Source organism: Ambystoma mexicanum, chromosome 2q (genome assembly GCF_040938575.1).
Source record: "Ambystoma mexicanum isolate Mex_15411 chromosome 2q, UKY_AmexF1_1, whole genome shotgun sequence".
NCBI lineage: Eukaryota > Metazoa > Chordata > Amphibia > Caudata > Ambystomatidae > Ambystoma > Ambystoma mexicanum.
The window spans coordinates 125859859-125883765 of NC_090924.1; the positions used below are offsets into that span (position 1 = coordinate 125859859).

General features: G+C 49.1%; 11 non-coding genes across 11 annotated transcripts; all 11 read left to right on the forward strand.

Annotated features, from left to right (window-relative positions):
* Positions 1–270: 270 nt before the first annotated feature.
* TRNAP-UGG (transfer RNA proline (anticodon UGG)) lies at positions 271–342 on the forward strand. The gene has a single exon. It is a non-coding gene; the product is annotated as a tRNA-Pro (tRNA).
* Positions 343–2154: 1812 nt separating this feature from the next.
* On the forward strand, positions 2155–2226 carry TRNAP-UGG (transfer RNA proline (anticodon UGG)). The gene has a single exon. It is a non-coding gene; the product is annotated as a tRNA-Pro (tRNA).
* A 1793-nt stretch (positions 2227–4019) lies between these two features.
* TRNAP-UGG (transfer RNA proline (anticodon UGG)) lies at positions 4020–4091 on the forward strand. Its single transcript has one exon. It is a non-coding gene; the product is annotated as a tRNA-Pro (tRNA).
* Positions 4092–5890: 1799 nt separating this feature from the next.
* TRNAP-UGG (transfer RNA proline (anticodon UGG)) lies at positions 5891–5962 on the forward strand. Its single transcript has one exon. It is a non-coding gene; the product is annotated as a tRNA-Pro (tRNA).
* A 1793-nt stretch (positions 5963–7755) lies between these two features.
* TRNAP-UGG (transfer RNA proline (anticodon UGG)) lies at positions 7756–7827 on the forward strand. Its single transcript has one exon. It is a non-coding gene; the product is annotated as a tRNA-Pro (tRNA).
* A 7110-nt stretch (positions 7828–14937) lies between these two features.
* TRNAP-UGG (transfer RNA proline (anticodon UGG)) lies at positions 14938–15009 on the forward strand. Its single transcript has one exon. It is a non-coding gene; the product is annotated as a tRNA-Pro (tRNA).
* A 1844-nt stretch (positions 15010–16853) lies between these two features.
* TRNAP-UGG (transfer RNA proline (anticodon UGG)) lies at positions 16854–16925 on the forward strand. Its single transcript has one exon. It is a non-coding gene; the product is annotated as a tRNA-Pro (tRNA).
* Positions 16926–17345: 420 nt separating this feature from the next.
* Positions 17346–17418, forward strand: TRNAV-CAC (transfer RNA valine (anticodon CAC)). The gene has a single exon. It is a non-coding gene; the product is annotated as a tRNA-Val (tRNA).
* A 1315-nt stretch (positions 17419–18733) lies between these two features.
* TRNAP-UGG (transfer RNA proline (anticodon UGG)) lies at positions 18734–18805 on the forward strand. The gene has a single exon. It is a non-coding gene; the product is annotated as a tRNA-Pro (tRNA).
* Positions 18806–20613: 1808 nt separating this feature from the next.
* TRNAP-UGG (transfer RNA proline (anticodon UGG)) lies at positions 20614–20685 on the forward strand. Its single transcript has one exon. It is a non-coding gene; the product is annotated as a tRNA-Pro (tRNA).
* A 1808-nt stretch (positions 20686–22493) lies between these two features.
* On the forward strand, positions 22494–22565 carry TRNAP-UGG (transfer RNA proline (anticodon UGG)). Its single transcript has one exon. It is a non-coding gene; the product is annotated as a tRNA-Pro (tRNA).
* Positions 22566–23907: the final 1342 nt, after the last annotated feature.

Below are 23907 nucleotides of genomic sequence, written 5' to 3' on the forward strand. Positions count from 1 at the left end.
CATAAGAGGAATAAAGGAAGGAAGGAAGGAAGGAAGGAACAGTGTATCGCAAGCACCTTCCACCCTGATGTCAATGGGCCACCAACCTTCGGGATGAGGAGGAGACCTGTGAAGACAGTCAGAGCGTGCCGACTGGGGCATTCATTTGGCTCATACACCGACAAGGCTTTCAGCGGCAGGAACAAACTTCAGGAATAGGCATTCTTGGCCTCGAATCCTAAGGGGGGTGCAAACGCTGAGGACAATTCCGTCAAATGCTCAAAGGACCGTGGCTCGTTGGTCTAGGGGTATGATTCTCGCTTTGGGTGCGAGAGGTCCCGGGTTCAAATCCCGGACGAGCCCAATCAAGGTGGTTAACTTGAGCTCCTTTTTTTTGTTTTTTCAATGTTATTTTCATTGGACAGACTCTCTGGTTTTCTCGGTAAGCAGTAGTCGATGAACAATTCACTTCCTGAACCTCTTTGCGTGCCATGTCCTTGCGACAAGCACTTTGTGTTCTCTGTTAGCTCTCAGTAACATTCCTTGATTTGCTTGTGAGTTTTGGCCGTCCGATCTCAAAGTGGAAATATGTCCTTCCCTCTGTACGCTGCATAGGCCCTCAGCTGGCATACTTGTATATGTGCGCATGCTTGATAGGACGTATGTTTTAGGCTGGATTGTGTGAGCTTCAGGCGCAAGGCATTTGATTAGTCTTTAAGCAGGTCCACTTGCACTGCCCTTTGCACCTGTTCTCCCAGTCCCTACAAAGGTGAGCAAGCAGCTGTTTCTGTAGTGTAGTGGTTATCACGTTCGCCTCACACGCGAAAGGTCCCCTGTTCGAGACCGGGCAGAAACACTCTCTGCTGGCATTTTACACAAAATAGTTTTTTTCCCCTTTTGTCACACACAAATGTAAAGTATGAACTTATTTGCGTTCCCATGGAAATAGCATATGCTCTCAAGAGCTTGGGAAATACACTGGGAAGGCAAGCATCCTCACATGTATTCTGTATATGGGGCCAATAAAAAAATGCACGCGCTTGCATTTTGTGTATGTAATGTTGCAGAGCACAGAGAGGATTTATTTTCCCTACTGCTGGGTATTTGGGCCTCTGGGATCACAGTTGGGTCCGCTCCGTCCTCTGAAATGGTCCATATTAGTTACATAGGTTAGTGTACCAAAGAAATAATACATTTTCATATACAGCTTCTTCATTTCTGTGTTCTGAGGGATTACCAGTTGTAAGAAATGCACTTGCCGGTACAGTGATTCCCTGGCTTTCTCTGGCCCGAGAAAGCTTTTCCTCTGAAGTGGGAACAGAAGTTGGACTGCTTCTGCTGAACTTCCTGAAAGCAGAGCTGGCGGGAGGAGGGACTTTTTGAGTGCTGGGAAAATTTGAGCTGGAAATTTGCATCGGCTGGACAGAGATTGCTTGGAGCAGCCAAAATATAATAACGGCCATGGCGCTCAAGTAAAGCAGAAAGCTTTTAGTATACACCTTTTGCACTCTTGTCAACGAAGCTGGGCTCTGTGAATGCTCACACTACGCAAGAAAAGAGAACAGACTTTGCTGGTGACCTAAATATATCTCGCCTGATCGAGCACGATCGAGCTCTGAGTGAGCAGCTGTGCAATGGTCATCTTTACCAAAGGGGAGATGCTGCTTTTTCCAGTGTCACGCCCATGCTCTCAGGGCTGGAGGGAGGAGGGCTGCTTTTTGTTTTTACAGGCAAAAGGAAAGGCCCAGCCCTCAGAGCTTCTGCCAATGCAGATCCCAGCAGGTGCAAAATAAAGGCTCTCCCCCACCTTGCCAGCTGCAGATTGATCAGAAGACTGCTAGTCTAGTGTGTTGGGCCACTTTCTCTCTTCTGTGTATCGTCCCCTCTTATTACATAAACAGCATAAGAGGAATAAAGGAAGGAAGGAAGGAAGGAAGGAAGGAACAGTGTATCGCAAGCACCTTCCACCCTGATGTCAATGGGCCACCAACCTTCGGGATGAGGAGGAGACCTGTGAAGACAGTCAGAGCGTGCCGACTGGGGCATTCATTTGGCTCATACACCGACAAGGCTTTCAGCGGCAGGAACAAACTTCAGGAATAGGCATTCTTGGCCTCGAATCCTAAGGGGGGTGCAAACGCTGAGGACAATTCCGTCAAATGCTCAAAGGACCGTGGCTCGTTGGTCTAGGGGTATGATTCTCGCTTTGGGTGCGAGAGGTCCCGGGTTCAAATCCCGGACGAGCCCAATCAAGGTGGTTAACTTGAGCTCCTTTTTTTTGTTTTTTCAATGTTATTTTCATTGGACAGACTCTCTGGTTTTCTCGGTAAGCAGTAGTCGATGAACAATTCACTTCCTGAACCTCTTTGCGTGCCATGTCCTTGCGACAAGCACTTTGTGTTCTCTGTTAGCTCTCAGTAACATTCCTTGATTTGCTTGTGAGTTTTGGCCGTCCGATCTCAAAGTGGAAATATGTCCTTCCCTCTGTACGCTGCATAGGCCCTCAGCTGGCATACTTGTATATGTGCGCATGCTTGATAGGACGTATGTTTTAGGCTGGATTGTGTGAGCTTCAGGCGCAAGGCATTTGATTAGTCTTTAAGCAGGTCCACTTGCACTGCCCTTTGCACCTGTTCTCCCAGTCCCTACAAAGGTGAGCAAGCAGCTGTTTCTGTAGTGTAGTGGTTATAAAGGTCCCCGGTTCGAGACCGGGCAGAAACACTCTCTGCTGGCATTTTACACAAAATAGTTTTTTTCCCCTTTTGTCACACACAAATGTAAAGTATGAACTTATTTGCGTTCCCATGGAAATAGCATATGCTCTCAAGAGCTTGAGAAATACACTGGGAAGGCAAGCATCCTCACATGTATTCTGTATATGGGGCCAATAAAAAAATGCACGCGCTTGCATTTTGTGTATGTAATGTTGCAGAGCACAGAGAGGATTTATTTTCCCTACTGCTGGGTATTTGGGTCTCTGGGATCACAGTTGGGTCCGCTCCGTCCTCTGAAATGGTCCATATTAGTTACATAGGTTAGTGTACCAAAGAAATAATACATTTTCATATACAGCTTCTTCATTTCTGTGTTCTGAGGGATTACCAGTTGTAAGAAATGCACTTGCCGGTACAGTGATTCCCTGGCTTTCTCTGGCCCGAGAAAGCTTTTCCTCTGAAGTGGGAACAGAAGTTGGACTGCTTCTGCTGAACTTCCTGAAAGCAGAGCTGGCGGGAGGAGGGACTTTTTGAGTGCTGGGAAAATTTGAGCTGGAAATTTGCATCGGCTGGACAGAGATTGCTTGGAGCAGCCAAAATATAATAACGGCCATGGCGCTCAAGTAAAGCAGAAAGCTTTTAGTATACACCTTTTGCACTCTTGTCAACGAAGCTGGGCTCTGTGAATGCTCACCCTACGCAAGAAAAGAGAACAGACTTTGCTGGTGACCTAAATATATCTCGCCTGATCGAGCACGATCGAGCTCTGAGTGAGCAGCTGTGCAATGGTCATCTTTACCAAAGGGGAGATGCTGCTTTTTCCAGTGTCACGCCCATGCTCTCAGGGCTGGAGGGAGGAGGGCTGCTTTTTGTTTTTACAGGCAAAAGGAAAGGCCCAGCCCTCAGAGCTTCTGCCAATGCAGATCCCAGCAGGTGCAAAATAAAGGCTCTCCCCCACCTTGCCAGCTGCAGATTGATCAGAAGACTGCTAGTCTAGTGTGTTGGGCCACTTTCTCTCTTCTGTGTATCGTCCCCTCTTATTACATAAACAGCATAAGAGGAATAAAGGAAGGAAGGAAGGAAGGAAGGAAGGAACAGTGTATCGCAAGCACCTTCCACCCTGATGTCAATGGGCCACCAACCTTCGGGATGAGGAGGAGACCTGTGAAGACAGTCAGAGCGTGCCGACTGGGGCATTCATTTGGCTCATACACCGACAAGGCTTTCAGCGGCAGGAACAAACTTCAGGAATAGGCATTCTTGGCCTCGAATCCTAAGGGGGGTGCAAACGCTGAGGACAATTCCGTCAAATGCTCAAAGGACCGTGGCTCGTTGGTCTAGGGGTATGATTCTCGCTTTGGGTGCGAGAGGTCCCGGGTTCAAATCCCGGATGAGCCCAATCAAGGTGGTTAACTTGAGCTCCTTTTTTTTGTTTTTTCAATGTTATTTTCATTGGACAGACTCTCTGGTTTTCTCGGTAAGCAGTAGTCGATGAACAATTCACTTCCTGAACCTCTTTGCGTGCCATGTCCTTGCGACAAGCACTTTGTGTTCTCTGTTAGCTCTCAGTAACATTCCTTGATTTGCTTGTGAGTTTTGGCCGTCCGATCTCAAAGTGGAAATATGTCCTTCCCTCTGTACGCTGCATAGGCCCTCAGCTGGCATACTTGTATATGTGCGCATGCTTGATAGGACGTATGTTTTAGGCTGGATTGTGTGAGCTTCAGGCGCAAGGCATTTGATTAGTCTTTAAGCAGGTCCACTTGCACTGCCCTTTGCACCTGTTCTCCCAGTCCCTACAAAGGTGAGCAAGCAGCTGTTTCTGTAGTGTAGTGGTTATCACGTTCGCCTCACACGCGAAAGGTCCCCTGTTCGAGACCGGGCAGAAACACTCTCTGCTGGCATTTTACACAAAATAGTTTTTTTCCCCTTTTGTCACACACAAATGTAAAGTATGAACTTATTTGCGTTCCCATGGAAATAGCATATGCTCTCAAGAGCTTGGGAAATACACTGGGAAGGCAAGCATCCTCACATGTATTCTGTATATGGGGCCAATAAAAAAATGCACGCGCTTGCATTTTGTGTATGTAATGTTGCAGAGCACAGAGAGGATTTATTTTCCCTACTGCTGGGTATTTGGGTCTCTGGGATCACAGTTGGGTCCGCTCCGTCCTCTGAAATGGTCCATATTAGTTACATAGGTTAGTGTACCAAAGAAATAATACATTTTCATATACAGCTTCTTCATTTCTGTGTTCTGAGGGATTACCAGTTGTAAGAAATGCACTTGCCGGTACAGTGATTCCCTGGCTTTCTCTGGCCCGAGAAAGCTTTTCCTCTGAAGTGGGAACAGAAGTTGGACTGCTTCTGCTGAACTTCCTGAAAGCAGAGCTGGCGGGAGGAGGGACTTTTTGAGTGCTGGGAAAATTTGAGCTGGAAATTTGCATCGGCTGGACAGAGATTGCTTGGAGCAGCCAAAATATAATAACGGCCATGGCGCTCAAGTAAAGCAGAAAGCTTTTAGTATACACCTTTTGCACTCTTGTCAACGAAGCTGGGCTCTGTGAATGCTCACCCTACGCAAGAAAAGAGAACAGACTTTGCTGGTGACCTAAATATATCTCGCCTGATCGAGCACGATCGAGCTCTGAGTGAGCAGCTGTGCAATGGTCATCTTTACCAAAGGGGAGATGCTGATTTTTCCAGTGTCACGCCCATGCTCTCAGGGCTGGAGGGAGGAGGGCTGCTTTTTGTTTTTACAGGCAAAAGGAAAGGCCCAGCCCTCAGAGCTTCTGCCAATGCAGATCCCAGCAGGTGCAAAATAAAGGCTCTCCCCCACCTTGCCAGCTGCAGATTGATCAGAAGACTGCTAGTCTAGTGTGTTGGGCCACTTTCTCTCTTCTGTGTATCGTCCCCTCTTATTACATAAACAGCATAAGAGGAATAAAGGAAGGAAGGAAGGAACAGTGTATCGCAAGCACCTTCCACCCTGATGTCAATGGGCCACCAACCTTCGGGATGAGGAGGAGACCTGTGAAGACAGTCAGAGCGTGCCGACTGGGGCATTCATTTGGCTCATACACCGACAAGGCTTTCAGCGGCAGGAACAAACTTCAGGAATAGGCATTCTTGGCCTCGAATCCTAAGGGGGTGCAAACGCTGAGGACAATTCCGTCAAATGCTCAAAGGACCGTGGCTCGTTGGTCTAGGGGTATGATTCTCGCTTTGGGTGCGAGAGGTCCCGGGTTCAAATCCCGGACGAGCCCAATCAAGGTGGTTAACTTGAGCTCCTTTTTTTTGTTTTTTCAATGTTATTTTCATTGGACAGACTCTCTGGTTTTCTCGGTAAGCAGTAGTCGATGAACAATTCACTTCCTGAACCTCTTTGCGTGCCATGTCCTTGCGACAAGCACTTTGTGTTCTCTGTTAGCTCTCAGTAACATTCCTTGATTTGCTTGTGAGTTTTGGCCGTCCGATCTCAAAGTGGAAATATGTCCTTCCCTCTGTACGCTGCATAGGCCCTCAGCTGGCATACTTGTATATGTGCGCATGCTTGATAGGACGTATGTTTTAGGCTGGATTGTGTGAGCTTCAGGCGCAAGGCATTTGATTAGTCTTTAAGCAGGTCCACTTGCACTGCCCTTTGCACCTGTTCTCCCAGTCCCTACAAAGGTGAGCAAGCAGCTGTTTCTGTAGTGTAGTGGTTATAAAGGTCCCCGGTTCGAGACCGGGCAGAAACACTCTCTGCTGGCATTTTACACAAAATAGTTTTTTTCCCCTTTTGTCACACACAAATGTAAAGTATGAACTTATTTGCGTTCCCATGGAAATAGCATATGCTCTCAAGAGCTTGAGAAATACACTGGGAAGGCAAGCATCCTCACATGTATTCTGTATATGGGGCCAATAAAAAAATGCACGCGCTTGCATTTTGTGTATGTAATGTTGCAGAGCACAGAGAGGATTTATTTTCCCTACTGCTGGGTATTTGGGTCTCTGGGATCACAGTTGGGTCCGCTCCGTCCTCTGAAATGGTCCATATTAGTTACATAGGTTAGTGTACCAAAGAAATAATACATTTTCATATACAGCTTCTTCATTTCTGTGTTCTGAGGGATTACCAGTTGTAAGAAATGCACTTGCCGGTACAGTGATTCCCTGGCTTTCTCTGGCCCGAGAAAGCTTTTCCTCTGAAGTGGGAACAGAAGTTGGACTGCTTCTGCTGAACTTCCTGAAAGCAGAGCTGGCGGGAGGAGGGACTTTTTGAGTGCTGGGAAAATTTGAGCTGGAAATTTGCATCGGCTGGACAGAGATTGCTTGGAGCAGCCAAAATATAATAACGGCCATGGCGCTCAAGTAAAGCAGAAAGCTTTTAGTATACACCTTTTGCACTCTTGTCAACGAAGCTGGGCTCTGTGAATGCTCACCCTACGCAAGAAAAGAGAACAGACTTTGCTGGTGACCTAAATATATCTCGCCTGATCGAGCACGATCGAGCTCTGAGTGAGCAGCTGTGCAATGGTCATCTTTACCAAAGGGGAGATGCTGCTTTTTCCAGTGTCACGCCCATGCTCTCAGGGCTGGAGGGAGGAGGGCTGCTTTTTGTTTTTACAGGCAAAAGGAAAGGCCCAGCCCTCAGAGCTTCTGCCAATGCAGATCCCAGCAGGTGCAAAATAAAGGCTCTCCCCCACCTTGCCAGCTGCAGATTGATCAGAAGACTGCTAGTCTAGTGTGTTGGGCCACTTTCTCTCTTCTGTGTATCGTCCCCTCTTATTACATAAACAGCATAAGAGGAATAAAGGAAGGAAGGAAGGAAGGAAGGAAGGAACAGTGTATCGCAAGCACCTTCCACCCTGATGTCAATGGGCCACCAACCTTCGGGATGAGGAGGAGACCTGTGAAGACAGTCAGAGCGTGCCGACTGGGGCATTCATTTGGCTCATACACCGACAAGGCTTTCAGCGGCAGGAACAAACTTCAGGAATAGGCATTCTTGGCCTCGAATCCTAAGGGGGGTGCAAACGCTGAGGACAATTCCGTCAAATGCTCAAAGGACCGTGGCTCGTTGGTCTAGGGGTATGATTCTCGCTTTGGGTGCGAGAGGTCCCGGGTTCAAATCCCGGACGAGCCCAATCAAGGTGGTTAACTTGAGCTCCTTTTTTTTGTTTTTTCTTTTTTTTTTAACTTTGGTTTTATTAGTAGTTTTTAGAAGGAAAAAACAAACGGCAACGCTGGGAGCGTTGTTATCATCACTTTTAACATTGTCATAAAACCCCCAGGTTCCCTCCCCCCCCACCCCAACTCCTCCCCTCCCCCCAGATCAGAGTCACTTCGCAAGTCGGACAGCTGGGGCTGTCATCGTAGTTCATTGTACGTTGCCACAGAGGTATGCTATGCTCTCACGTCCAAATTGGCTGGATGGGATCCGCTGTCTCCCGGGTCCTGGGCTACTCCTACATCCTTGGTTGAAGCATTCCAAACCTACCCCCCGCCAACTCGCCAGAGTGTTCTCATGTTATCAGTGGGGGTCCCAACCCCATGCCCCATAGACCCCATACCAGTTAACCTGAAAGGAGCCCAGTTCATTATTTACCATGGCCGTCAGTTTATCCATTAAGAACATGTTTTTGAGTTTCTTAAGCCAGTCTTCTTTGGATGGGGTCTCTGGGCTCTTCCACCTTTGTGCAAGGGCCACTCTACCCGCCCGTAACATCGTCTCCCACATTCTTGGGTACCTATACAGTTCAGTGTCCTCCGGGGGGAGGCCCAGCAACATCGTTAGGGGGTTGAGTGGGATTTGTTCCTCGGTGACCTCGGCCATCCACCCCCGTACTTTCTCCCAGAACTCCTGCGCCTTGGGGCAGGACCACCACATGTGCCCCCTCGACCCCACTTGGCCACAGCCCCTTGGACACCTGGGGGACACTCCCGAAAACATCCTGGACAGTTTCAACGGGTCCCTGTGCCAACCCTGTAAGATTTTGAAGTTGTGTTCCATGTCCGATGTAAATAGGTTCCCATGGAATGCTATCTTAAAGACTTTGGACCACGCCTCCTCTGTAAGTGGTTCTCCCGCCAGGTCATCCCAAAACCCTCGGAACCCTCTTCTCCCCTCCAAGTTAACGGTGTTCAGTATTCGGTACATTTTGGAGACCGCCCCCTTCCTTGATGTGGCCGTGTCCAGAAATTTTTCGAAGGGGGTCAGCTGTCTCCGAAGGTTCTGGCCCCATGATTGGTCGCAAAGGATGCCTTTCAGGCGTAGATATTCAAAGATTGAAAGGGACTCCCGCCCCAGTGCGTCTCGCAGGGCCTCGTATTCGAGGAACTCGCCCTCTTTGAACAGTTGTCCCGCCCATTCCAGACCCCCGTCCGACCAGGACTGGGCACTCCTGAAACCTCTGCTGCCTAGTTTGAGAGGGTGGCCCCAAAGCGATGACATTGGAGAGGGCCATGTTGTGAGGTATGAGGTTGTGGGTCCCTCTTTCCAGAGTGTCCAAAGTATTCCCAGGGTTGGGTGGGCTTTCAGTTTGCTAGGGATGAGTCTGCGCGGCAGCCACAGGAGGTCGCGCACTTTCAGAGGGTGGGCATCCATATCCTCAAGGTATGACCAGTAGGTGCCCATCCCCTCCTTCATGTGCTCCAGCAAGACCCGCAGCTGGGCTGCCCGGTAGTAAAGGAGGAAATCCGGTAGCCCGAACCCGCCCTCCTCTCTGGGTAGTGTTAGAGTGGCCTTTCCTATCCTCGGGGCCCGCCCTTGCCATATAAACTCGCGGATTGCTTTTTGTAGATCGCGGAGCAGCTGGGTGGGGACCTCCGTTGGGAGTGCGGTGAATAAGTATAGTATTCTCGGCAGAACGTTCATCTTTATCGCTGTCATGCGCCCATACCAGGACAGAATCATCCCACCCCATCTCCTCAGATCTGACGTAACCCCCGCCAAGGTAGGCCCATAGTTCACCGGGGCCAGTCTCGAGAGATCTCTGGTCAGGGTTACCCCCAGGTACCTGATGGAATCCTTCCCCACCGCAATCCCTGCACACCTGTCCCGGGGGTCCAACCTCGGGTCCTGGACCCTCATGGGTAGGAGCTTTGATTTTGCTGCATTTATTTTTAGTCCCGAGAACTGCCCGAAGGCTGTCATCAGCCGCAGTAGGGGGGGGAGCGAGGAGCTGGGCTCCACCAAGTATGCTAGGATGTCGTCAGCGAACAGGGAGAGCTTGAACTCTACTTCTCCCCTTTTGATCCCTTTGATGTCGGGGTGGGCCCGGACCGCTATGGCCAGAGGTTCCATCGTCAAGACGTATATTAACGGAGAGAGTGGGCACCCCTGTCGTGTTCCCCTCGTGAGGGGGAATGGGTCAGAGAGTTCCCCATTCACCTGCACTCTCGCTGTTGGGGCTTCATAGAGGGCAGAGACCCAGGTCCTGACGTGAGGCCCGAAGCCCATTCGACGGAGGAGGAGTTGCATGTACCTCCACTCGACCCTGTCGAATGCCTTCTCGGAGTCCAAGGAAAGCAAACTAGCCTCTAGGTCTGATTCCTGGGCATAGTGGATTAGGTCAATAGTCTTCCTGATATTATCTGAGCCCTGCCTGCCCTTCACGAACCCCACTTGATCCCCGTGTATTAATTTGGGCATTATCCCCTCTAACCGTGTACCCATCACCTTGGCTAGGATCTTTACATCTATGTTTAAGAGGGAGATCGGGCGGTAGGAGGAGCAGTCAGTGGGGTCCTTTCCTTCCTTGGGCAGTACCACTATGATGGCTCTCATCATCGTTTCCGGCAGGGTGCCCCCCTCTAGTACTGCATTGAACACCCTCGCCAGGTGTGTGGCCAAAATCGACCGGAACCTCTTATAGAAGAGTACTGAGAACCCATCTTCCCCCGGGGACGTTCCCGCCTTCATCCCACCGATTGCATTCTCCACCTCCTCCTCTGTGACCCCTCCCTCTAGACCTCCTGCCATTTCGCCTGTCAAGGACGGGATCTGAATGGAGTCCAGGAACTCCTCAATCTGAGTGTCCTCCCCGGCATATTCTGAAGAATATAGTTGTTCATAGTAGCGTCGGAAGGCCGCTCCTATGACTGGGGTGCTATGGTCTAGTGAGCCCTGTTCGTTTCTGATCGCCCTCACCATTCTGCTTCGCTGGACCTCTCTGAGTTTCCAGGCCAGGATTTTATCGGCTCTATCCCCCTTCTCATAGTATTTTTGTTTCACTAGCTGGAGGTTGCGCTCAGTTTTATGCAACAAGAGATCTTTCAATTGGAGTTTGTAATTTTCTAGGGCCGTGATCTGTTCCATAGCCAAGGGTGCCTCCGGGGGGCCTCCCGGCTGGATCTGTGCGATCTTTTCCCTAAGGGATTTTTCTTGGGCCTCCCTTTCCCTTTTTTTCTGAGCCCCCATTCTTATGAGAACCCCGCGTAAGGTCGCCTTGAAGGCGTCCCACAGCACGTGCGCACCCACCTCGCCATTGTCGTTCAGCTTAAAGTATTCCACAATGGCGTCCTGCACTTCCTGCACCAGGACGTCGTCCTTCAGCAGGGAGTCGTTGCATTTCCATCGCCCTTTTCTGCCACCTCGCCATTCCCCTATAATGGTGGTACGGACCAGGTCATGGTCGGACCAGGGGACCGGGTCTACCTCATAGCCAGAGACATATGGGCGCAGGGACTCGTCTACCAGGATGTAGTCTATACGGGAGTATGATGTGTGGATTGCAGAATAGTATGTGAAGGAGGGGTGTTCTGCCCTAGGGGTCGGGATGGTGTCCACTAGGCCCAGCTCTGTGTTCGCCCTTTGGAAGGAGCGGGCCATCATTTCGTCTGCAGCCCTGGTGGGTTGGGATTCCAAGCGTTTCCTATCAATTTTCGGGTCCAGGACCATGTTAAAGTCCCCCCCCACCACCATTGGCCCGCGTACGAATAGTTTCAGTCTGTCCTTCACTCCCTCCCAAAATTGCGCCTGGCCTTCATTGGGGCTGTACACAACTGCAAGTGTTAAAGGGGAGCCCCGCAGGGAGCCCCTCGTCAGCAGGAATCGTCCCTCTGGGTCTTTCAGTGAGGCTTCTACTTCAAAGCCAATGTCCCTCGCTAGCACTATGGCCACCCCCCTTTTCTTGGTCTTGTGGGAGGCGCTGAGGACTTCTCCAATCCCCCCCCCTCGTAGCTTTGGTTCTTTCCCCTTTGCCCAGTGCGTCTCCTGAAGGAAAAGCACGTCTAGTTTAGCCCTCCTGAATTCCCTGCAGACCAGGGATCTTTTGGTGGGGGTGTTCAGTCCCCTCACATTGAGGGAGCCCACGCCCAGGGTAGGCAGATCCTCAGCCATTTTCTAAGAATAACCAGCTACCGGATAGCTGACTCGTGGCACTTTCCTTGTCCGGCTCATTTCGTGTTATCCTCTGATCTCCCATTTCCCTTCCCCCCCCTCCCCCCCAGGTGGTCCTGTAACCTTTCCCCAACTGACCCCTGGTCCCCCCTGTGAACGTAACAATATCAACAAACCCCCTACCCCCCTCCCCCCACCCCGGCGTCCAGCCAAATAGTTCTACCATTGTTGGTAACTGGCCGGACCACCAGCCTACCGCCTCCTGCTGGGTGAATATCCAAATTAGAGCCTCCATGAGCCCCCCCTACCCCCTCTCCCTCCCCTCAATGTAACTCTCATACTTGCTGTTCCGGGAGGGTCCACAATCGTTCGGACCCCATGGTCCTGGAGCCCGGCCTGTCTGCAGGCCGGAACAGATGGTGAGTCCCCGTGGTGAATTCTTTACACAGTTCCCCCGAGGCTGATGACGCCTGCCGTGAGATGCCTCAGCTCCCTTCCTCGCCCGGGTCCGACAGTCCCGCTCCACCCTGGCCGGGATCCGTGTCATTCCTGTCCGTCGATGGGGATGGAGGGTTCAATTTTTTGAATTTCCGTGGGCCAGTCTTTTTTCTCCTCTCTCCTCGTGACCGGCGCGCTCTGGCTTCATCCGCGGCGAACCCGGAGGGTTCCCTTCGCGGGGTCGGGTCCGTTGTATATTCCTGTATTGCTCCCCTTATATCTTCCTCTGTGATCAGGTTCACTCGTTGGCCTTCGTATTCGAACATGAGGGAGAAGGGGAACCCCCATCTGTAGCGTACCCCCTTTGTTTTCAGCATCTGGGTCAGTGGGCGGCACATCCTCCGTTTGGCCAGCGTGTATGATGAGAGGTCCTGGAAGATGGCCACCTGAGCGTTGTTATAGGTTATCTCCCTAGATTTCCTGGCCTCCTCCAGGACCTTCGCTTTTTCAGTGTAGTAGTGGAAGCGGACCAGAATTGACCGGGGGCCCCCAGCTCTTCCCCCCGCTCTATGGATCCGATCAAACGTCGGTTCGGTTGTCATCTCATCCGAGAAGAGGAGGGTAATGATGTCCTTCACCACCCTGGTTAAGTCTCTTTCCGTCTCCCCCTCCGACTCCGGCACCCCGAAAATCCTGAGGTTGTTCCTCCGCTCTTTTTTGTTTTTTCAATGTTATTTTCATTGGACAGACTCTCTGGTTTTCTCGGTAAGCAGTAGTCGATGAACAATTCACTTCCTGAACCTCTTTGCGTGCCATGTCCTTGCGACAAGCACTTTGTGTTCTCTGTTAGCTCTCAGTAACATTCCTTGATTTGCTTGTGAGTTTTGGCCGTCCGATCTCAAAGTGGAAATATGTCCTTCCCTCTGTACGCTGCATAGGCCCTCAGCTGGCATACTTGTATATGTGCGCATGCTTGATAGGACGTATGTTTTAGGCTGGATTGTGTGAGCTTCAGGCGCAAGGCATTTGATTAGTCTTTAAGCAGGTCCACTTGCACTGCCCTTTGCACCTGTTCTCCCAGTCCCTACAAAGGTGAGCAAGCAGCTGTTTCTGTAGTGTAGTGGTTATAAAGGTCCCCGGTTCGAGACCGGGCAGAAACACTCTCTGCTGGCATTTTACACAAAATAGTTTTTTTCCCCTTTTGTCACACACAAATGTAAAGTATGAACTTATTTGCGTTCCCATGGAAATAGCATATGCTCTCAAGAGCTTGAGAAATACACTGGGAAGGCAAGCATCCTCACATGTATTCTGTATATGGGGCCAATAAAAAAATGCACGCGCTTGCATTTTGTGTATGTAATGTTGCAGAGCACAGAGAGGATTTATTTTCCCTACTGCTGGGTATTTGGGTCTCTGGGATCACAGTTGGGTCCGCTCCGTCCTCTGAAATGGTCCATATTAGTTACATAGGTTAGTGTACCAAAGAAATAATACATTTTCATATACAGCTTCTTCATTTCTGTGTTCTGAGGGATTACCAGTTGTAAGAAATGCACTTGCCGGTACAGTGATTCCCTGGCTTTCTCTGGCCCGAGAAAGCTTTTCCTCTGAAGTGGGAACAGAAGTTGGACTGCTTCTGCTGAACTTCCTGAAAGCAGAGCTGGCGGGAGGAGGGACTTTTTGAGTGCTGGGAAAATTTGAGCTGGAAATTTGCATCGGCTGGACAGAGATTGCTTGGAGCAGCCAAAATATAATAACGGCCATGGCGCTCAAGTAAAGCAGAAAGCTTTTAGTATACACCTTTTGCACTCTTGTCAACGAAGCTGGGCTCTGTGAATGCTCACCCTACGCAAGAAAAGAGAACAGACTTTGCTGGTGACCTAAATATATCTCGCCTGATCGAGCACGATCGAGCTCTGAGTGAGCAGCTGTGCAATGGTCATCTTTACCAAAGGGGAGATGCTGCTTTTTCCAGTGTCACGCCCATGCTCTCAGGGCTGGAGGGAGGAGGGCTGCTTTTTGTTTTTACAGGCAAAAGGAAAGGCCCAGCCGTCAGAGCTTCTGCCAATGCAGATCCCAGCAGGTGCAAAATAAAGGCTCTCCCCCACCTTGCCAGCTGCAGATTGATCAGAAGACTGCTAGTCTAGTGTGTTGGGCCACTTTCTCTCTTCTGTGTATCGTCCCCTCTTATTACATAAACAGCATAAGAGGAATAAAGGAAGGAAGGAAGGAAGGAAGGAACAGTGTATCGCAAGCACCTTCCACCCTGATGTCAATGGGCCACCAACCTTCGGGATGAGGAGGAGACCTGTGAAGACAGTCAGAGCGTGCCGACTGGGGCATTCATTTGGCTCATACACCGACAAGGCTTTCAGCGGCAGGAACAAACTTCAGGAATAGGCATTCTTGGCCTCGAATCCTAAGGGGGGTGCAAACGCTGAGGACAATTCCGTCAAATGCTCAAAGGACCGTGGCTCGTTGGTCTAGGGGTATGATTCTCGCTTTGGGTGCAAGAGGTCCCGGGTTCAAATCCCGGACGAGCCCAATCAAGGTGGTTAACTTGAGCTCCTTTTTTTTGTTTTTTCAATGTTATTTTCATTGGACAGACTCTCTGGTTTTCTCGGTAAGCAGTAGTCGATGAACAATTCACTTCCTGAACCTCTTTGCGTGCCATGTCCTTGCGACAAGCACTTTGTGTTCTCTGTTAGCTCTCAGTAACATTCCTTGATTTGCTTGTGAGTTTTGGCCGTCCGATCTCAAAGTGGAAATATGTCCTTCCCTCTGTACGCTGCATAGGCCCTCAGCTGGCATACTTGTATATGTGCGCATGCTTGATAGGACGTATGTTTTAGGCTGGATTGTGTGAGCTTCAGGCGCAAGGCATTTGATTAGTCTTTAAGCAGGTCCACTTGCACTGCCCTTTGCACCTGTTCTCCCAGTCCCTACAAAGGTGAGCAAGCAGCTGTTTCTGTAGTGTAGTGGTTATCACGTTCGCCTCACACGCGAAAGGTCCCCTGTTCGAGACCGGGCAGAAACACTCTCTGCTGGCATTTTACACAAAATAGTTTTTTTCCCCTTTTGTCACACACAAATGTAAAGTATGAACTTATTTGCGTTCCCATGGAAATAGCATATGCTCTCAAGAGCTTGAGAAATACACTGGGAAGGCAAGCATCCTCACATGTATTCTGTATATGGGGCCAATAAAAAAATGCACGCGCTTGCATTTTGTGTATGTAATGTTGCAGAGCACAGAGAGGATTTATTTTCCCTACTGCTGGGTATTTGGGTCTCTGGGATCACAGTTGGGTCCGCTCCGTCCTCTGAAATGGTCCATATTAGTTACATAGGTTAGTGTACCAAAGAAATAATACATTTTCATATACAGCTTCTTCATTTCTGTGTTCTGAGGGATTACCAGTTGTAAGAAATGCACTTGCCGGTACAGTGATTCCCTGGCTTTCTCTGGCCCGAGAAAGCTTTTCCTCTGAAGTGGGAACAGAAGTTGGACTGCTTCTGCTGAACTTCCTGAAAGCAGAGCTGGCGGGAGGAGGGACTTTTTGAGTGCTGGGAAAATTTGAGCTGGAAATTTGCATCGGCTGGACAGAGATTGCTTGGAGCAGCCAAAATATAATAACGGCCATGGCGCTCAAGTAAAGCAGAAAGCTTTTAGTATACACCTTTTGCACTCTTGTCAACGAAGCTGGGCTCTGTGAATGCTCACCCTACGCAAGAAAAGAGAACAGACTTTGCTGGTGACCTAAATATATCTCGCCTGATCGAGCACGATCGAGCTCTGAGTGAGCAGCTGTGCAATGGTCATCTTTACCAAAGGGGAGATGCTGCTTTTTCCAGTGTCACGCCCATGCTCTCAGGGCTGGAGGGAGGAGGGCTGCTTTTTGTTTTTACAGGCAAAAGGAAAGGCCCAGCCCTCAGAGCTTCTGCCAATGCAGATCCCAGCAGGTGCAAAATAAAGGCTCTCCCCCACCTTGCCAGCTGCAGATTGATCAGAAGACTGCTAGTCTAGTGTGTTGGGCCACTTTCTCTCTTCTGTGTATCGTCCCCTCTTATTACATAAACAGCATAAGAGGAATAAAGGAAGGAAGGAAGGAAGGAAGGAAGGAAGGAAGGAAGGAAGGAAGGAAGGAAGGAAGGAACAGTGTATCGCAAGCACCTTCCACCCTGATGTCAATGGGCCACCAACCTTCGGGATGAGGAGGAGACCTGTGAAGACAGTCAGAGCGTGCCGACTGGGGCATTCATTTGGCTCATACACCGACAAGGCTTTCAGCGGCAGGAACAAACTTCAGGAATAGGCATTCTTGGCCTCGAATCCTAAGGGGGGTGCAAACACTGAGGACAATTCCGTCAAATGCTCAAAGGACCGTGGCTCGTTGGTCTAGGGGTATGATTCTCGCTTTGGGTGCGAGAGGTCCCGGGTTCAAATCCCGGACGAGCCCAATCAAGGTGGTTAACTTGAGCTCCTTTTTTTTGTTTTTTCAATGTTATTTTCATTGGACAGACTCTCTGGTTTTCTCGGTAAGCAGTAGTCGATGAACAATTCACTTCCTGAACCTCTTTGTGTGCCATGTCCTTGCGACAAGCACTTTGTGTTCTCTGTTAGCTCTCAGTAACATTCCTTGATTTGCTTGTGAGTTTTGGCCGTCCGATCTCAAAGTGGAAATATGTCCTTCCCTCTGTACGCTGCATAGGCCCTCAGCTGGCATACTTGTATATGTGCGCATGCTTGATAGGACGTATGTTTTAGGCTGGATTGTGTGAGCTTCAGGCGCAAGGCATTTGATTAGTCTTTAAGCAGGTCCACTTGCACTGCCCTTTGCACCTGTTCTCCCAGTCCCTACAAAGGTGAGCAAGCAGCTGTTTCTGTAGTGTAGTGGTTATCACGTTCGCCTCACACGCGAAAGGTCCCCGGTTCGAGACCGGGCAGAAACACTCTCTGCTGGCATTTTACACAAAATAGTTTTTTTCCCCTTTTGTCACACACAAATGTAAAGTATGAACTTATTTGCGTTCCCATGGAAATAGCATATGCTCTCAAGAGCTTGAGAAATACACTGGGAAGGCAAGCATCCTCACATGTATTCTGTATATGGGGCCAATAAAAAAATGCACGCGCTTGCATTTTGTGTATGTAATGTTGCAGAGCACAGAGAGGATTTATTTTCCCTACTGCTGGGTATTTGGGTCTCTGGGATCACAGTTGGGTCCGCTCCGTCCTCTGAAATGGTCCATATTAGTTACATAGGTTAGTGTACCAAAGAAATAATACATTTTCATATACAGCTTCTTCATTTCTGTGTTCTGAGGGATTACCAGTTGTAAGAAATGCACTTGCCGGTACAGTGATTCCCTGGCTTTCTCTGGCCCGAGAAAGCTTTTCCTCTGAAGTGGGAACAGAAGTTGGACTGCTTCTGCTGAACTTCCTGAAAGCAGAGCTGGCGGGAGGAGGGACTTTTTGAGTGCTGGGAAAATTTGAGCTGGAAATTTGCATCGGCTGGACAGAGATTGCTTGGAGCAGCCAAAATATAATAACGGCCATGGCGCTCAAGTAAAGCAGAAAGCTTTTAGTATACACCTTTTGCACTCTTGTCAACGAAGCTGGGCTCTGTGAATGCTCACCCTACGCAAGAAAAGAGAACAGACTTTGCTGGTGACCTAAATATATCTCGCCTGATCGAGCACGATCGAGCTCTGAGTGAGCAGCTGTGCAATGGTCATCTTTACCAAAGGGGAGATGCTGCTTTTTCCAGTGTCACGCCCATGCTCTCAGGGCTGGAGGGAGGAGGGCTGCTTTTTGTTTTTACAGGCAAAAGGAAAGGCCCAGCCCTCAGAGCTTCTGCCAATGCAGATCCCAGCAGGTGCAAAATAAAGGCTCTCCCCCACCTTGCCAGCTGCAGATTGATCAGAAGACTGCTAGTCTAGTGTGTTGGGCCACTTTCTCTCTTCTGTGTATCGTCCCCTCTTATTACATAAACAGCATAAGAGGAATAAAGGAAGGAAGGAAGGAAGGAAGGAACAGTGTATCGCAAGCACCTTCCACCCTGATGTCAATGGGCCACCAACCTTCGGGATGAGGAGGAGACCTGTGAAGACAGTCAGAGCGTGCCGACTGGGGCATTCATTTGGCTCATACACCGACAAGGCTTTCAGCGGCAGGAACAAACTTCAGGAATAGGCATTCTTGGCCTCGAATCCTAAGGGGGGTGCAAACGCTGAGGACAATTCCGTCAAATGCTCAAAGGACCGTGGCTCGTTGGTCTAGGGGTATGATTCTCGCTTTGGGTGCGAGAGGTCCCGGGTTCAAATCCCGGACGAGCCCAATCAAGGTGGTTAACTTGAGCTCCTTTTTTTTGTTTTTTCAATGTTATTTTCATTGGACAGACTCTCTGGTTTTCTCGGTAAGCAGTAGTCGATGAACAATTCACTTCCTGAACCTCTTTGCGTGCCATGTCCTTGCGACAAGCACTTTGTGTTCTCTGTTAGCTCTCAGTAACATTCCTTGATTTGCTTGTGAGTTTTGGCCGTCCGATCTCAAAGTGGAAATATGTCCTTCCCTCTGTACGCTGCATAGGCCCTCAGCTGGCATACTTGTATATGTGCGCATGCTTGATAGGACGTATGTTTTAGGCTGGATTGTGTGAGCTTCAGGCGCAAGGCATTTGATTAGTCTTTAAGCAGGTCCACTTGCACTGCCCTTTGCACCTGTTCTCCCAGTCCCTACAAAGGTGAGCAAGCAGCTGTTTCTGTAGTGTAGTGGTTATCACGTTCGCCTCACACGCGAAAGGTCCCCTGTTCGAGACCGGGCAGAAACACTCTCTGCTGGCATTTTACACAAAATAGTTTTTTTCCCCTTTTGTCACAGACAAATGTAAAGTATGAACTTATTTGCGTTCCCATGGAAATAGCATATGCTCTCAAGAGCTTGAGAAATACACTGGGAAGGCAAGCATCCTCACATGTATTCTGTATATGGGGCCAATAAAAAAATGCACGCGCTTGCATTTTGTGTATGTAATGTTGCAGAGCACAGAGAGGATTTATTTTCCCTACTGCTGGGTATTTGGGTCTCTGGGATCACAGTTGGGTCCGCTCCGTCCTCTGAAATGGTCCATATTAGTTACATAGGTTAGTGTACCAAAGAAATAATACATTTTCATATACAGCTTCTTCATTTCTGTGTTCTGAGGGATTACCAGTTGTAAGAAATGCACTTGCCGGTACAGTGATTCCCTGGCTTTCTCTGGCCCGAGAAAGCTTTTCCTCTGAAGTGGGAACAGAAGTTGGACTGCTTCTGCTGAACTTCCTGAAAGCAGAGCTGGCGGGAGGAGGGACTTTTTGAGTGCTGGGAAAATTTGAGCTGGAAATTTGCATCGGCTGGACAGAGATTGCTTGGAGCAGCCAAAATATAATAACGGCCATGGCGCTCAAGTAAAGCAGAAAGCTTTTAGTATACACCTTTTGCACTCTTGTCAACGAAGCTGGGCTCTGTGAATGCTCACCCTACGCAAGAAAAGAGAACAGACTTTGCTGGTGACCTAAATATATCTCGCCTGATCGAGCACGATCGAGCTCTGAGTGAGCAGCTGTGCAATGGTCATCTTTACCAAAGGGGAGATGCTGCTTTTTCCAGTGTCACGCCCATGCTCTCAGGGCTGGAGGGAGGAGGGCTGCTTTTTGTTTTTACAGGCAAAAGGAAAGGCCCAGCCCTCAGAGCTTCTGCCAATGCAGATCCCAGCAGGTGCAAAATAAAGGCTCTCCCCCACCTTGCCAGCTGCAGATTGATCAGAAGACTGCTAGTCTAGTGTGTTGGGCCACTTTCTCTCTTCTGTGTATCGTCCCCTCTTATTACATAAACAGCATAAGAGGAATAAAGGAAGGAAGGAAGGAAGGAAGGAACAGTGTATCGCAAGCACCTTCCACCCTGATGTCAATGGGCCACCAACCTTCGGGATGAGGAGGAGACCTGTGAAGACAGTCAGAGCGTGCCGACTGGGGCATTCATTTGGCTCATACACCGACAAGGCTTTCAGCGGCAGGAACAAACTTCAGGAATAGGCATTCTTGGCCTCGAATCCTAAGGGGGGTGCAAACGCTGAGGACAATTCCGTCAAATGCTCAAAGGACCGTGGCTCGTTGGTCTAGGGGTATGATTCTCGCTTTGGGTGCGAGAGGTCCCGGGTTCAAATCCCGGACGAGCCCAATCAAGGTGGTTAACTTGAGCTCCTTTTTTTTGTTTTTTCAATGTTATTTTCATTGGACAGACTCTCTGGTTTTCTCGGTAAGCAGTAGTCGATGAACAATTCACTTCCTGAACCTCTTTGCGTGCCATGTCCTTGCGACAAGCACTTTGTGTTCTCTGTTAGCTCTCAGTAACATTCCTTGATTTGCTTGTGAGTTTTGGCCGTCCGATCTCAAAGTGGAAATATGTCCTTCCCTCTGTACGCTGCATAGGCCCTCAGCTGGCATACTTGTATATGTGCGCATGCTTGATAGGACGTATGTTTTAGGCTGGATTGTGTGAGCTTCAGGCGCAAGGCATTTGATTAGTCTTTAAGCAGGTCCACTTGCACTGCCCTTTGCACCTGTTCTCCCAGTCCCTACAAAGGTGAGCAAGCAGCTGTTTCTGTAGTGTAGTGGTTATCACGTTCGCCTCACACGCGAAAGGTCCCCTGTTCGAGACCGGGCAGAAACACTCTCTGCTGGCATTTTACACAAAATAGTTTTTTTCCCCTTTTGTCACACACAAATGTAAAGTATGAACTTATTTGCGTTCCCATGGAAATAGCATATGCTCTCAAGAGCTTGAGAAATACACTGGGAAGGCAAGCATCCTCACATGTATTCTGTATATGGGGCCAATAAAAAAATGCACGCGCTTGCATTTTGTGTATGTAATGTTGCAGAGCACAGAGAGGATTTATTTTCCCTACTGCTGGGTATTTGGGTCTCTGGGATCACAGTTGGGTCCGCTCCGTCCTCTGAAATGGTCCATATTAGTTACATAGGTTAGTGTACCAAAGAAATAATACATTTTCATATACAGCTTCTTCATTTCTGTGTTCTGAGGGATTACCAGTTGTAAGAAGTGCACTTGCCGGTACAGTGATTACCTGGCTTTCTCTGGCCCGAGAAAGCTTTTCCTCTGAAGTGGGAACAGAAGTTGGACTGCTTCTGCTGAACTTCCTGAAAGCAGAGCTGGCGGGAGGAGGGACTTTTTGAGTGCTGGGAAAATTTGAGCTGGAAATTTGCATCGGCTGGACAGAGATTGCTTGGAGCAGCCAAAATATAATAACGGCCATGGCGCTCAAGTAAAGCAGAAAGCTTTTAGTATACACCTTTTGCACTCTTGTCAACGAAGCTGGGCTCTGTGAATGCTCACCCTACGCAAGAAAAGAGAACAGACTTTGCTGGTGACCTAAATATATCTCGCCTGATCGAGCACGATCGAGCTCTGAGTGAGCAGCTGTGCAATGGTCATCTTTACCAAAGGGGAGATGCTGCTTTTTCCAGTGTCACGCCCATGCTCTCAGGGCTGGAGGGAGGAGGGCTGCTTTTTGTTTTTACAGGCAAAAGGAAAGGCCCAGCCCTCAGAGCTTCTGCCAATGCAGATCCCAGCAGGTGCAAAATAAAGGCTCTCCCCCACCTTGCCAGCTGCAGATTGATCAGAAGACTGCTAGTCTAGTGTGTTGGGCCACTTTCTCTCTTCTGTGTATCGTCCCCTCTTATTACATAAACAGCATAAGAGGAATAAAGGAAGGAAGGAAGGAAGGAAGGAACAGTGTATCGCAAGCACCTTCCACCCTGATGTCAATGGGCCACCAACCTTCGGGATGAGGAGGAGACCTGTGAAGACAGTCAGAGCGTGCCGACTGGGGCATTCATTTGGCTCATACACCGACAAGGCTTTCAGCGGCAGGAACAAACTTCAGGAATAGGCATTCTTGGCCTCGAATCCTAAGGGTGGTGCAAACGCTGAGGACAATTCCGTCAAATGCTCAAAGGACCGTGGCTCGTTGGTCTAGGGGTATGATTCTCGCTTTGGGTGCGAGAGGTCCCGGGTTCAAATCCCGGACGAGCCCAATCAAGGTGGTTAACTTGAGCTCCTTTTTTTTGTTTTTTCAATGTTATTTTCATTGGACAGACTCTCTGGTTTTCTCGGTAAGCAGTAGTCGATGAACAATTCACTTCCTGAACCTCTTTGCGTGCCATGTCCTTGCGACAAGCACTTTGTGTTCTCTGTTAGCTCTCAGTAACATTCCTTGATTTGCTTGTGAGTTTTGGCCGTCCGATCTCAAAGTGGAAATATGTCCTTCCCTCTGTACGCTGCATAGGCCCTCAGCTGGCATACTTGTATATGTGCGCATGCTTGATAGGACGTATGTTTTAGGCTGGATTGTGTGAGCTTCAGGCGCAAGGCATTTGATTAGTCTTTAAGCAGGTCCACTTGCACTGCCCTTTGCACCTGTTCTCCCAGTCCCTACAAAGGTGAGCAAGCAGCTGTTTCTGTAGTGTAGTGGTTATCACGTTCGCCTCACACGCGAAAGGTCCCCTGTTCGAGACCGGGCAGAAACACTCTCTGCTGGCATTTTACACAAAATAGTTTTTTTCCCCTTTTGTCACACACAAATGTAAAGTATGAACTTATTTGCGTTCCCATGGAAATAGCATATGCTCTCAAGAGCTTGGGAAATACACTGGGAAGGCAAGCATCCTCACATGTATTCTGTATATGGGGCCAATAAAAAAATGCACGCGCTTGCATTTTGTGTATGTAATGTTGCAGAGCACAGAGAGGATTTATTTTCCCTACTGCTGGGTATTTGGGTCTCTGGGATCACAGTTGGGTCCGCTCCGTCCTCTGAAATGGTCCATATTAGTTACATAGGTTAGTGTACCAAAGAAATAATACATTTTCATATACAGCTTCTTCATTTCTGTGTTCTGAGGGATTACCAGTTGTAAGAAATGCACTTGCCGGTACAGTGATTCCCTGGCTTTCTCTGGCCCGAGAAAGCTTTTCCTCTGAAGTGGGAACAGAAGTTGGACTGCTTCTGCTGAACTTCCTGAAAGCAGAGCTGGCGGGAGGAGGGACTTTTTGAGTGCTGGGAAAATTTGAGCTGGAAATTTGCATCGGCTGGACAGAGATTGCTTGGAGCAGCCAAAATATAATAACGGCCATGGCGCTCAAGTAAAGCAGAAAGCTTTTAGTATACACCTTTTGCACTCTTGTCAACGAAGCTGGGCTCTGTGAATGCTCACCCTACGCAAGAAAAGAGAACAGACTTTGCTGGTGACCTAAATATATCTCGCCTGATCGAGCACGATCGAGCTCTGAGTGAGCAGCTGTGCAATGGTCATCTTTACCAAAGGGGAGATGCTGCTTTTTCCAGTGTCACGCCCATGCTCTCAGGGCTGGAGGGA